We start from the raw sequence: 12532 nt of genomic DNA, 5'->3' as shown, positions 1-12532 counted from the left end.
AATTGATCACCCCAATCCCAAATGGAATTGATCACCCCAGTCCCAAAGGATATGCTGCACTTCCCAGCTTTCCAAATAAGTTTGGATCAACTTTCTTATTAATCACTTTTCTGACAGAGATCTTCATCAGTCTATACTGCACAAACATCCAGATAAAAGTTTAGATTTGGAGGCCTAATAGGGATGGAAAGACAACAGAAATGAATCTTATTACTGTAGCATTTTGATGGCTTCTCCTTTGGTTGTTCCTCATTTAATCCATTTTCCACTAAGAAAGTTTTTTATTCAGACAACAACAACAACAACAACAAAAATCAGACATTTCCCTTCTTTTGTTGGGGTTTTTTTCTCCTTCTGATTTCTTTGCCAAGCAAACCTTTAGGAATCATCTGCCGTGGTTTCAAAGGCAGCCTGTGTGTGCTCCCTCAGCTGATCAGCGCTGGGCTCTTAGCAGAGCACCTGAAATGGGAGATGGAGAGGAAAATTCAGAGGAGAATTCAGAGGAGAATTCAGCCCTGAACTCAACCCTGCTGTGGGATGCAGCTGATGAAGCCAAACCTGCTGGTGGCTGCAGTGAGGACTTTGCTGAGCTCTGAGAGGAATAATTTGGATTTTGTGGTGTTGGAGGGGTTGAGTTACAGAAATTGCTCTGCATTTGCAGTGCTGTGGGCTCACATCAGAGGATAAATGGCTGGATTTGATGAGTTTGCAGTGATCAGGGAATCCTCTTTTATTATTCTTGAGCTCTTCCTCCTTCCCCAGCTGCAGAGGGGGAGATTCCTCGTTCCTGCAGAGGCTGGGGTGATAATTCCATGATAAAATTGCCCTTTCTCCAGGGCTGGGAATGGCACAGTCTGGCTCTCCACACCAGTCACCTCGCTGCCCCTTGGAAATCAGAATATTTTTATTTTTAGCCACAATTATTATTATCAACCAAGGGAGGGAGCTGAGTGGTTTAAGATGTTTCACTCTGCCGAGTCCTGGGGCCACGTTCCTGTTAAATTTTAATGGGAATGCTCAGGGTTCCACCTCCCTAGAACAGGGCTCAGGGATGTTTGTTCTTGGCATTATTTTTCACCCCTTCCTCCCGATGCCTCTGGAAACAAAGTGCACTCAGCTCCTGAGCTCAGAAATGAGAGGTGATGGGGAACAATGGCTCATTTCCTCAGGCTGGACTGGCTGCATGGAGGCAGACAGAAAAAATGGGAATTAAACCCATGGGGCTTCTTGGGGTTTTGCTCTTGAGGTGAAAACCAGACATTAGCGCAGAGGAATTGGCCACATCCATTTGTGCAGGCACGGAAGAGATCTGAAATAAATGTTAATTTCTATTTGCAAACTCTGAAAGGCACTGGTGGTTCATCTTTCAAACAAATAACCTTCAGTGCTGGCATCAACTGCAGCTCCAGGGCACCCGGGCGAAAGCATTTCCAAGCTCAGCACTTTCTATTCCTTCTGAAATGCAGATTTTTTTTTTTAGGCTACCTGAAGTGGTTTGGGAATTTCTGTGCTGTTATTTGGGCTGAAGGAGATTAGAGCAGAAAGCACAGGGAAAAATTGCAATAATTAGGTTTGGCTTTTGAGATTTGTTGTGAAATATTTTTGTAGAAATGAAACTGAATTTTAATTTGTGATGAATGAAAAGCAGAACGAGGTCAAGAAAATCGAGAGGAAGGTAAAAAATAAATAGAAAATGTTTTTCTATCCCGGGTTGTGTCACTAGATGGTGCTGGAAATCAGACCAAAAAAACCCTCAGCAGCAAAAAACCCTCATCAGATTCCAAACAAGTCCAGCATAAGGGGAAATAGAGGAGAAGGAGTGGAAATTTAATGTTGGAACAAATCCGATGTTTGAGGATGATGTGTGAGGGCTTCCCTGTGGTTTAACACGTGCAGAACACGGCAGAAATTCCATTTTTAATGCTTTTCCCTCCTTGCAGAGCTGATGTCTCAAACAGTTGTGCTGGTTTCTGACAGCTCCACTGGGAGCTGGCACAAAGGGGGGGTGGGAGGTGCAGAGCTGGGTTCAGCAGAGCTCAGGTGAGGGCTCGGGGGACTCACGGCAGGTGGGGTTTAAATGAGAGAATTGTAGAACACACCAGGGCCGTGTGGCACAGGAAATGTCCCCTTCTCGTGTCCCTGCAGCTCACTGGGTAACTCAGATCTCTCTTAATTTCCACCTCTCCACACCAAACCCCAGTTTCAGCAAAGCTGAGGCCTATTCCTGGCCCAGCAGAGGACAAACTCAAATTTAGGATGCTCAGGGTTAACATTTTGGGAGCCGAAGCCACTAAACCACTTATTTTTTTTTGGAGTCTGGGTGCTTGAGCTTCTCCATTTACAGCTGGGTGTTTTGAAGGATCGTTTCTCTGCTTTGCTGCTGCAATACAATGCCCTGGCCCGCAGCCAGGCCAAACAGGCTCCTTCCAGCTCTTGCACAAGAAATGTCTCCCTCACCTTTGAATTCCTGCAGCACTTGGGAGCTGCTCTTCTCTTCAGGGCCTCAAAGAGCTTCTCTTGCTTAAACTGGGTTTTTGCACGTTGGCAAAATGGGGAATTTGGGCCCCAAACCCCCGAATTTTCACATTATTATCATCTATTATTATTATTATTATTGGGCACCAAACCCCTGAATTTTCACAATAATAATAATAGAAATAATAATAATAGAAATAATAATAATGATAATGATAATAATAATAATAATAATAATAATAATAACAAGCTCTTAAATCAGGAATTTCAGGGCTGAAATGTCCCTAAAAACCTGCAATGTCCCTAAAAACCTGCAATGTCCCTAAAAATCTGCAATGTCCCTAAAAATCTGCAATGTTCCTAAAAACCTCCATGTCAGGGACTCTGGAGCCTGATCCTCAGCCAGGGCAACTGAATAAAACCAGAATTAAGACGGGTTAAATTGCACCTGCTCTGTATTAAATCTGGCAGCAGGAAAATTTGCTTATTTGGGGTTAATAATTAAAGCCATACACAAGTGGGGAGAAGAAAATAAAGGCCCTAAATCCATTTGAGTCCTCTGAAAGTCACAAACAACAATGGGGTTTAATCTGGGCTCGGGTTTCAGAGCCCTTTCCCATCCACCCAGATTTTATTTCACTGCCAGTGGCCTCCATCCAAATTCCTTCAGCATCAGGGAAACAACTCCCACTGAGGTCACTCCATGGCTGCAGAAAAAATGGGGAGAAATTGTTTTATTGAGGCATAAAAATGCTGCTTGTTCTGTGTGTGGTTGGACATGGGGACAGAAAAAAGCCACGGAAAATAAAGATTTGGAGATCTGTGGGGAAAAACAGGTGAGGGCTCCCCAAAGATGCTCCTGCAGGGATGGGAAAGGTCAGGATTGTGGTCATTGCTTGGGAAGTTATTGCACTTTGCCTGAAAAAGGAGTAAAAATATTGTTATTATTTATGCTCAACCTCAAAGAGTAGTCTGGAATGGATAAATAATTTTGATTTCAAGAGAAACACAAAGCAAACCCCAAAAAAATTTCTGTAGAAATGGAATTTACTGGGATTCTGGCTGGTCTGAGAGGATGCAGCAATGAAAAATCCCTGCTCTTAAGGTCAATATCCAAATTAATGATACCCAAAATTAACTCTTAATTATGAAATTTGATCTTTGCATAATAACTCTGAATAAGAGCAGAACCCTGCAAAACAGCCCTGTAAAACTTCTGAGCTTGCTGAGCTATTTGATTTGTTAAATGATGTGTATTTTATTGCCTTTTTGGTTTTCTTTGGTAATTGTGACAGCTGATATTTACCTCAAAATAAGGAAGTTCATCCTGTTAATCAGCAAGGCTGAGAAATGCATTCAGAGGCATTAAATTCCTTTGTAGGGGGATCAGTGAATCTCCAAGGGTTGTGACAGAATTTTAAAAGCCAGGCCTTTGTTTCATTGAGCTGAGGCACAAAATTGAAGGAGAAACATCTCACCAAAGCCAGACTGCTGCTGTAAACAGATCTGTTTTACAGAAATTGTGTTGTTTTGCCACAGGAGAGATTTCCTTGGGATTATTCTTGCTTTCATTTGCCTGAGCCATGAACAAATAAATGATGGCTCTGGCAGCTTTTGAGGATCAGCCTCTCTGCCCAAACCAGTCCAACCTGGGCATTGTTTGGGTTGGTTTCTTGCCACGTGTTTGTTTTTTATTATTATTATTATTATTATTTTTATTCTTCTCGAGCGCTCAGTTCCCATGAAAGTGCCAACAGCTTCCCCTCCTTGCTGGGAGTTAATATTTCATTAGCATAAATCATTCTGTGTCTTCTGGAGCCTGACCTAATTTCTCCATGGCTACAAAGCTGCAGCTCATCCTTCCTTGCTGGGGAAATTCAGCACCACTTCCTTCTGCTAAATCCCTAAAATTCCTGCCCCTGAAAGATTTAACTCCTTAACATCAGAGATTTTACCTTTTTTATAGGAAATCCTTTTACCTGAGGCGCAGAAAAATGGGAACACAATCCTGAAAACCTGAGGTTTTTAGGGCCATGCTGGCCAGAGGATGGAAATACCCATTAAAAAAAAAAGTGTGGATGGAAAAAGAGGATGGAAATACCCATAAAAAATACCCGCCAAAGAAAAGTTTCATTCTCATAAAAAAGGTTCCTAACTCTCCCTTCAAACCACTGACTGAGCTGTTAAAATTCAGGATTTCAGCAGGGCTTTGCTAACTGAGCCTGTACATGGATTGAGTGCTGAATTCCTGCAGGAAGCAGCATCTTGTTCCCAAAAAATGACATTTCTCATGCAGCTGAGGTGGAGGATGATGCAATTTTCTGGGATATGCAGCTGGCAGAGGGGGACTTTGGGTAGGGAAATGAGAAAAATGCAAAAATACAGGTGTTGCTTGGAATTTGCTCCTCTTTATCCAGGGTTAAGAGGCTGGTGGAAAACACAGCTCACACAAGGGGGATCTTGGCTAAAATAAAAAAAAAGGCAAAGAATTCAATATTTACCCAGTGAGGGAAATGCCAATTGCCAGATTAAATATGCAGGTTCTCTGTTATCATTCCTATGATTCCAGGACAAAAAATCAGAGCTGGAGGAGGAGCAAATTCCTGGGACAAAGCCAGAAGGGAGAGCAGCAACCCCCAGGAACACTGGGATTGTTCCCTTTCCATCCCTTCCCACCCCAATTCTGGCCTGCTCCAGGTCAAGTTTTATGTGGGATTTATGCCTAAGAACCACCAAAGCCGAAAGGTTTTTTCCAGTGTTCAACATGAGCTCCAGTGGGTGGTGGATGCTCTGAATTTTGCGCTGAATGGAATTTTCTGGAGGAAGTTTTCAGATCTCTGGGTAACTCACAAGCCCTGAGAGGGGCAGAACCAGGTGAGAAGAGCCCTCAGATATTTGGGGTTTTCCCCCCTGGTTTGTTTTCCCCTATTTTGATGTAGAAATAATTGCAAAGCTCCATCTGGTGTTTTTCCTCCCCATCAGCTCACGGTGCTGGGAGGTGTCACCTGAGGGGGTGACAGCTTTTCATGACTCTGCATTCATGTAAATGATCTTTAGAGAGAAACTGCTGCTCCGTGGAACCCCACCTGCATTTGCATTTCCTCTCCACAAGCAGACAGGAAATGATGAAGTCAGCAGAGCTCGCCGAGGGAGCTCTGAGCTGTTCCATTGCTCGTGATCCAAACCTGAATTTAAGATTTCAGAGCACTTTTCCTGTGGATTTCTAATGCAGGGCTGGGAGGTTCCATTTGCAGGGATGGTCTGACATGGAAAACAATTGCATAATGCATATAAATATCTTAAATATTTCAAAATCCCCAATCTGATCCTCAACAATTGCCTTGAATTGCCTATCTTTATATTATAGTATTATGATTATTGAATTGAATTGATTGAATTGAATTGATTTAAATGTATAGCTTATATTTAATAGAAATAATGTTATTATTTAAAATTTATCTATATTAAATATAAACTATAAATTTAAATCAATTAAATTCAATCAATTCAATTCAATTCAATAATTGTAACACTATAATATAAATATATATATTTACATACATAAATATAGTGCAGAGCTGGGAGGTTCCATTTGCAGGGATGGTCTGACATGGAAAACAATTGCATAATGCATATAAATATCTTAAATATTTCAAAATCCCCAATCTGATCCTCAACAATTGCCTTGAATTGCCTAGATTTATATTATAGTGTTACAATTATTGAACTTAATTAATTTCAATTTATAGCTTTAAATATAAGCTATATTTAGAAATAATAGAAATAATTTTATTATTTAAAAGTTATTTATATTAAATAGAAATAATTTTTATATTTAACATAAATAATTTCATTGTTATGATCCAGTGGAGATTCACCAAATTAATTAATCTTGCCTTGAGATTAGCAGGATTAAATAAACCTCAGTGTTTCTCATATTTGTAGTCTATTCTAAAACCTCAAACACACTCGAGCTCATGTTTGCAAGTCCTTCCCTGCAGCTGAAGTCCCTGGATTTGCCTTTTTTAAAAATAAATTAATTACAGAAATACTCTCACCCACTCCATTGCAGGTGCTGCTTCTTGAAGATAAATGTTAAATGTCAAAAATTTGAAAATAAACCAGAACAGTTGGAAGGGGGGGGGGGGGGGGGGAGGGAAAAAATGAAAAATCTTGGCACCTCAGACCTGGCAATGAAGTAGCACAGAGATATTTCAGTTTTTCACCCTCTTCTCTCAGAGAGTTGTTAATTTGCTCCTGATTGAGCAAATCCCATTTTTCCTGCAGGACAAGTGGATTTTAGGGTGAGTCAGGAGCTGCTCCTGCCTGGAGCCACATCCAAAAGGTTCCAGAGAAAGGAATGGTCCCCATGAAACAGGGACAGGCAGAAAAATGCCCATAAAACAGGTTCTGTCCTGCCTGGCTGAGTCCTGTCAGGCTGAGCTCACTCCCCGCAGGGCTCTCTGCTCTTAACAGGGTGAATGTTTGGGCAAAAGCTCTAAAATTGGATTATTCGCTGTGTTTTTTGTATTTCCTGGGAGCTGTGTTGGTATTATTGGAGGTTTAATTCACTGTTCTCCCTCAGAAAATACAGGGCAGAGCCAAAGTCTCAGAAAATAGAGGGCAGAGCCAAAGGCTCCTCTCATTTGGGAGGTGATGCTGGGCAGGAATTCCAGGAAGAGCTTTGAAATGAAGTTTAATTAATGGATCCATTTCCTACTGAACAATTCCTAGGGCCCAGCCATGCCTGGCTCTGTGTATTCCCAAATTTTAGAGAATTCTTCCTTTAAATTTTCTCCCAAAGCAGCCAAGGCAGGAGATCAACCAGAAACCTCGGCTGGCTACAGGGGATGGGGGCCAGCGCTTGGAAGCTTTTGGAGCTAATTTTAATTAGCTGATTGCCTAACGAGGAGGAGCTTTGTGCCAGGTTTGAGAGGTGGCATCTGGCTGCAATCTCTGTGTGCCTGCAGTGAAATGGCTCCAAGCACAGCCAGGCACCCCTGGAGAGCTCAGCTCACACCCAGCACAGGGCAGCCTTCAGCCCATCTCCATTTAACCATGCCCAGCCTTCATGGAGAGGCCAAAATGGCATTTGGTGCCTTTCAAAAGAGGATTTGGTGCTTTTCAGATAGGGCTTGGTGCCTTTCAAATAGAATTTGGTGCTTTTTAAATGGGATTTTGTGCCTTTCAAATAGAATTTGGTGCCTTTCAAATAGAATTTGGTGCTTTTTAAATAGGATTTTGTGCCTTTGAAATAGGGCTTGGTGCCTTTCAAATAGAATTTGGTGCTTTTTAAATGGGATTTTGTGTCTTTGAAATAGGGTTTGGTACCTTTGAAATAGGATTTGGTGCCTTTCAAATAGAATTTGGTGCTTTTTAAATGGGATTTTGTGCCTTTGAAATAGGGTTTGGTACCTTTGAAATAGGGTTTGGTGCCTTTCAAATAGAATTTGGTGCTTTTTAAATGGGATTTTGTGCCTTTGAAATAGGGTTTGGTACCTTTCAAATAGAATTTGGTACTTTTTAAATAGGATTTTGTGCCTTTGAAATAGGGTTTGGTACCTTTCAAATAGAATTTGGTGATCTTTAAATAGGATTTTGTGCCTTCCAAATAGAATTTACTGCTTTTTAAAAATAATTTTGTGCCTTTCAAATAGAATTTTGTGCCTTTCAAATAGAATTTGGTGCCTTTCAAATAGAATTTGGTGCTTTTTAAATAGGATTTGGTGCCTTTCAGTCTCTCTGTTCCCAGAGCCAGCACAGCAGCACTGACTCTTCCTGAAGGGTTGCAGGATGGAATTTGTTGGGTTAAAATGCACCAAAAAACGAACTCTGACTGAGGTCTCTGTGGAAAGGAATCATCTCTGTCACAGGAGCAAACTGATTTTAAAACTTCAGGTGTTTTAGTGGATGCTGTTGTTATGTGAGGAAATAATTTCATTTCCTAATGTCTCATAAGGGACTGATTTTCACACAAAGCAGAATTTTTGCTTCCTGAGTCCTGAGATTTGTGGAGAGATGCTAAAATCTATGGCAGAATTTTGAAAAGAGTCAGATATTTAGCAATATTACAAAAAACCATTTTCACCAAGGGTGGGAACAGCAGGAACCTTTCATCCCTGAGCCCTGACCTGGATGCTCTGTGAATTTGGCTTTGGTTGGTCTTATTTGGTTATTTGAGTTGATTTTTGCTTTTTTGGGTGGGTTTTTTTTTTTTTTCAGACAGAAAAATCAAAAAGCTCATTCATTTTCTGAGCATTCAGTGGTTTAATGGCGGGATGGGATTTATTGCTGTGCTTTGCCTCTTTCTGCCTGACTGAAAAATCTGAAATGTTCCATTTGCTGCGGCTGCTGAGAAAATCCATCGAGTGTTGACAAAGCTTGGAAGGGAAACTGAAAAACAACATTTTTCCTTAGATGAAAACGTGCAGCACCTCAGCTCATTTGTGTGTTGGCTCCTGAAGTTTCATTTAGAAGTTGCAAAGCCAGAGGAAACATCAGAATAAATGAGTCACAATATTTTTACAACATCGAGAGATTTAGCAGGGAAATTCCACGTTTACCTCGCTTGCAGCAACTGATGGTTGAAACAGCACAATCTGATTTGTTTTGGTTTGGTTTTTGTTTTATTTTTTCCTCTGATTGTTATCAGAACAGAAAACTCCATGCAAATTTTGGAGAGCCCTCAGCAGGACGCAGAAATCGCTGTCCTGACCCTGCGCCTTCCAAAGGCTGCAGATAAATTAATTATTGCTGAGAAAAGGCAAAGTTTCTTTTGCTGCCTGTCAGGACTTAGGGGATTTTCCCCTTTTCCATGTGAGGAAAAGCTGCTCTGCTGCGTCCTCTCTGCAGCCGAGCACGAGGTGCTGTTTTTCCCAGGAGTGCAGAGGATGGCAGGCATGGAAAATCGGTGTTCTTGGCAAATTCTCCCCAAAAAACTGATTTTTTTTCCCTGAATTTATTCACCTGCCTGCCCTTGTGATGCACTTGAACTCACTGCCTGAAACTGGGAGGGAAGAAAGGATTTAAACATTGTTTAAGGTGTGATCCAAACCACGGGGAGCTCTGACCCCATAAGAAAATTCTGCCCTTTTATAAAGAGAAAATCACATTAAAATCTTTTTTTTTTTTTTTTTTTGGAAGTCCCATGGCCTGGTCTAATAGGAAAAGAAAAAGACTCAAAAAACCAGCCACAAATATGTCTTAGTCTTTGGGTTTAGGTCTCCCAAAATGTGACATTTGCAGTTTACAACCAGTGCTGATGGAAAAGCGGCCAGGCCACAGCATCATCCAGAGAGAATCTGGGTGCCAGGGGAGATCTGGGATTTTCATGGGATGTTGATGCTTTTCAGTGACTGAATTACAAGGAAAACCCCTCGTTTTTAATGCCTGCAGGATTTAATTCCAGTTTTGCCCACGAGCATTGTGATTTCCCCTCGTTCTCTGGCATCCCTGTAAATCTGACTCGTTATAGAGCACGGAAAGGCAGAAGGGATTCCTGCAATTTGTGGGTTTTTTGCTAGGAGTGACGTTTTCTAGTGGGGAAAAAAAAAAAAAAAAAAGAAATCATTTAAGCCAGGTTTGTTCCAGTCCTGTTTTATTGGGTTTTTTACTTATTCAGCATTTTGTGTGAAGGGAAATCCCCAAATTCTCCTTGCAGAACTTGTGTATCCAACACAAAATCCACCTGAGAGTGCAAATGAGCATTTAACTGTGATAGCCACAGTGAAAGGCTCATTTATAACCTCCCGCTGAGTGTAATAACCGAATTTATTCTGATTTTTTGGAGATTTGGGTCACCCGGGGTTGCAGGAAGGAGAGCAGGAGCTGAATGAATTCTGGCAGCTCCAGCTCACGGTGCAGGTGAGGATTCCTGAGGCCAGACTCCCTGGCAGGGTGAACTTCCCTCATTAGTCTCTCCCTGGCTGAAAGCACCCTCAGAGGTGAAATTGTGTGGAAAATAAATAACTGCAGAGTGTGCAGAGTTGTTGACAGGTGAACAAAGGGGAGAATTAAATGGAAAATTAAATGCCTTCATTGGTTCCTGCAGCAGAATCATCCAGTTCAGTTCTAGCTGGTTTCTCTGCCTCGATTAAACACAATTAAAATTCACCCAGTGGGAGCTCCAGGCACTGAGAGGGGGAATTTTCACAGCTGAGTCCTCCAGAGGGAAAACCTTTATTTTTTTTCCCCTTTATTTTTATCATTTTTGTACATCTGGGGTAGAAGAAAGCACCCTTATCTCTCTCTGCACTGCAAGAGAGGAGGGAGATTATCCAAAAATCTGCAGAAAGGATGGTTAGGGAGCAATCAGAAATTTAAATTGGGAATGTCTGGTTTGAACATTTTTTCTCAAATACATTCTTTGCTGCTGATGTTACTGCCATGATGATGAAACTTTTAAACATCTGTGTTTTAGATCTCCTTTTTTTTTTAAAGAAAAGAACAAATTGGGTTAAAGGAAAAGTTTGCAGGCAGAGCTGGCTAACAGAAAATTCGTGTCTGCAAATGGAATTTCTGCTTTATGGGGTATTTTACACAATGTGTGATAAATTTGCCTGTGAGTCCTGAGCAAAAACCAGAGCCGAATTCTCTGTTTGCCCCAGGATGCTGCTCTCACATCGCATCTTTCCCTTTGCTGCACTTTCTTTTCTTTTAAATCGTGATTTACTGCATGGAATGAGGGGAACAAGGTTGTTTCTGATTTATTTTGTTTGAGTATTTCCCCTGATTTTACAACTTAATCAGCAGCAGCAGCAGGGAGGGGACCAGCAGGTGGCAGCTTCACCCAAGGAATGCAATTCTGTTAAGATAAATTAATTTTTATATAAATATATAAATGCCGACTGCAAAACTTCTGGTTTTAGCTAAATTATGGCTTTTGCTTGAGCTTTGGAGTTTGTTATTTGTCATTTGGAATTTTTTTATTGTTCCTGCTGGAGTCTGGGGACAATGACAGTGAGGAGGAGGAGAAGGAGGAGGAGGAGGAGGAGGAGGAGGAGGCGGCTCTGGCTGGGGTCGTGGGGATGCTCTGGGCTCTGGCTCAGCGCTGGGTGGGATTCGGTGTCCCAGGGGTTTTTTGTGGCAGAAAATCGAGTCGGGTGCTTTGAATGCTGTTAAACACCTCTGCCCCAAGGCTGGGCTGGCTCGGGGCTGTTCTGAGCTGGAAGCTTTGCCCTGCAGGAGCTGCAGATCACATCCACCCTGACAGGGAGCTGAGACTTTCTCCTCAGAGCAGGAGCTGTTTTAAACCCCAAAATGCCCATTTGCCTCATGCCCTTCTCTCTGTGACTGTTGCAGGGCAGAGAAGGTGACTGAAGGGGCTGTGGCTGCTTTTTGAGGCCAGGAATTTGCTGTTTTGATCAAACACTACCACAGCTACAGCAGAAATGGAGGGGAACATCTACGGAGTGAGTAAAACACAATGGAGTGAGTAAAGTACAATGGAGTGAGTAAAACACAAATGGAGTGAGTAAAACACAAATGGAGTAAAATACAATGGAGTAAAACACAGTAGAGTGAGTAAAACACAGTGGAGTGAGTAAAACACAGTGGAGTGAGTAAAAACACAAATGGAGTAAAATACAATGGAGTAAAACACAGTGGAGTGAGTAAAACACAAAAGGAGTGAGTAAAACACAATGGAGTGAGTAAAAGCACAATAGAGTGAGTAAAACACAAATGGAGTAAAATACAATGGAGTAAAGCACAGTGGAGTGAGTAAAGCACAGTGGAGTGAATAAAACACAGTGGAGTGAGTAAAAACACAATAGAGTGAGTAAAGTACAATGGAGTGAGTAAAACACAATGGAGTGAGTAAAACACAGTGGAGTGAGTAAAGTACAATGGAGTGAGTAAAACACAATGGAGTGAGTAAAACACAATAGAGTGAGTAAAGTACAATGGAGTGAGTAAAACACAATGGAGTGAGTAAAACACAGTGGAGTGAGTAAAGTACAATGGAGTGAGTAAAACACAATGGAGTGAGTAAAAACACAAAACTTCTCCTATTTCCCCTCTCCCCCCGCTTCCTAGTGGAGCCTTAAAGGACCGAGCC

The sequence above is a fragment of the Molothrus ater genome, chromosome 22 (assembly GCF_012460135.2).
Source record: "Molothrus ater isolate BHLD 08-10-18 breed brown headed cowbird chromosome 22, BPBGC_Mater_1.1, whole genome shotgun sequence".
Lineage (NCBI taxonomy): Eukaryota > Metazoa > Chordata > Aves > Passeriformes > Icteridae > Molothrus > Molothrus ater.
Note: the sequence above shows the minus strand (reverse complement) of the source record.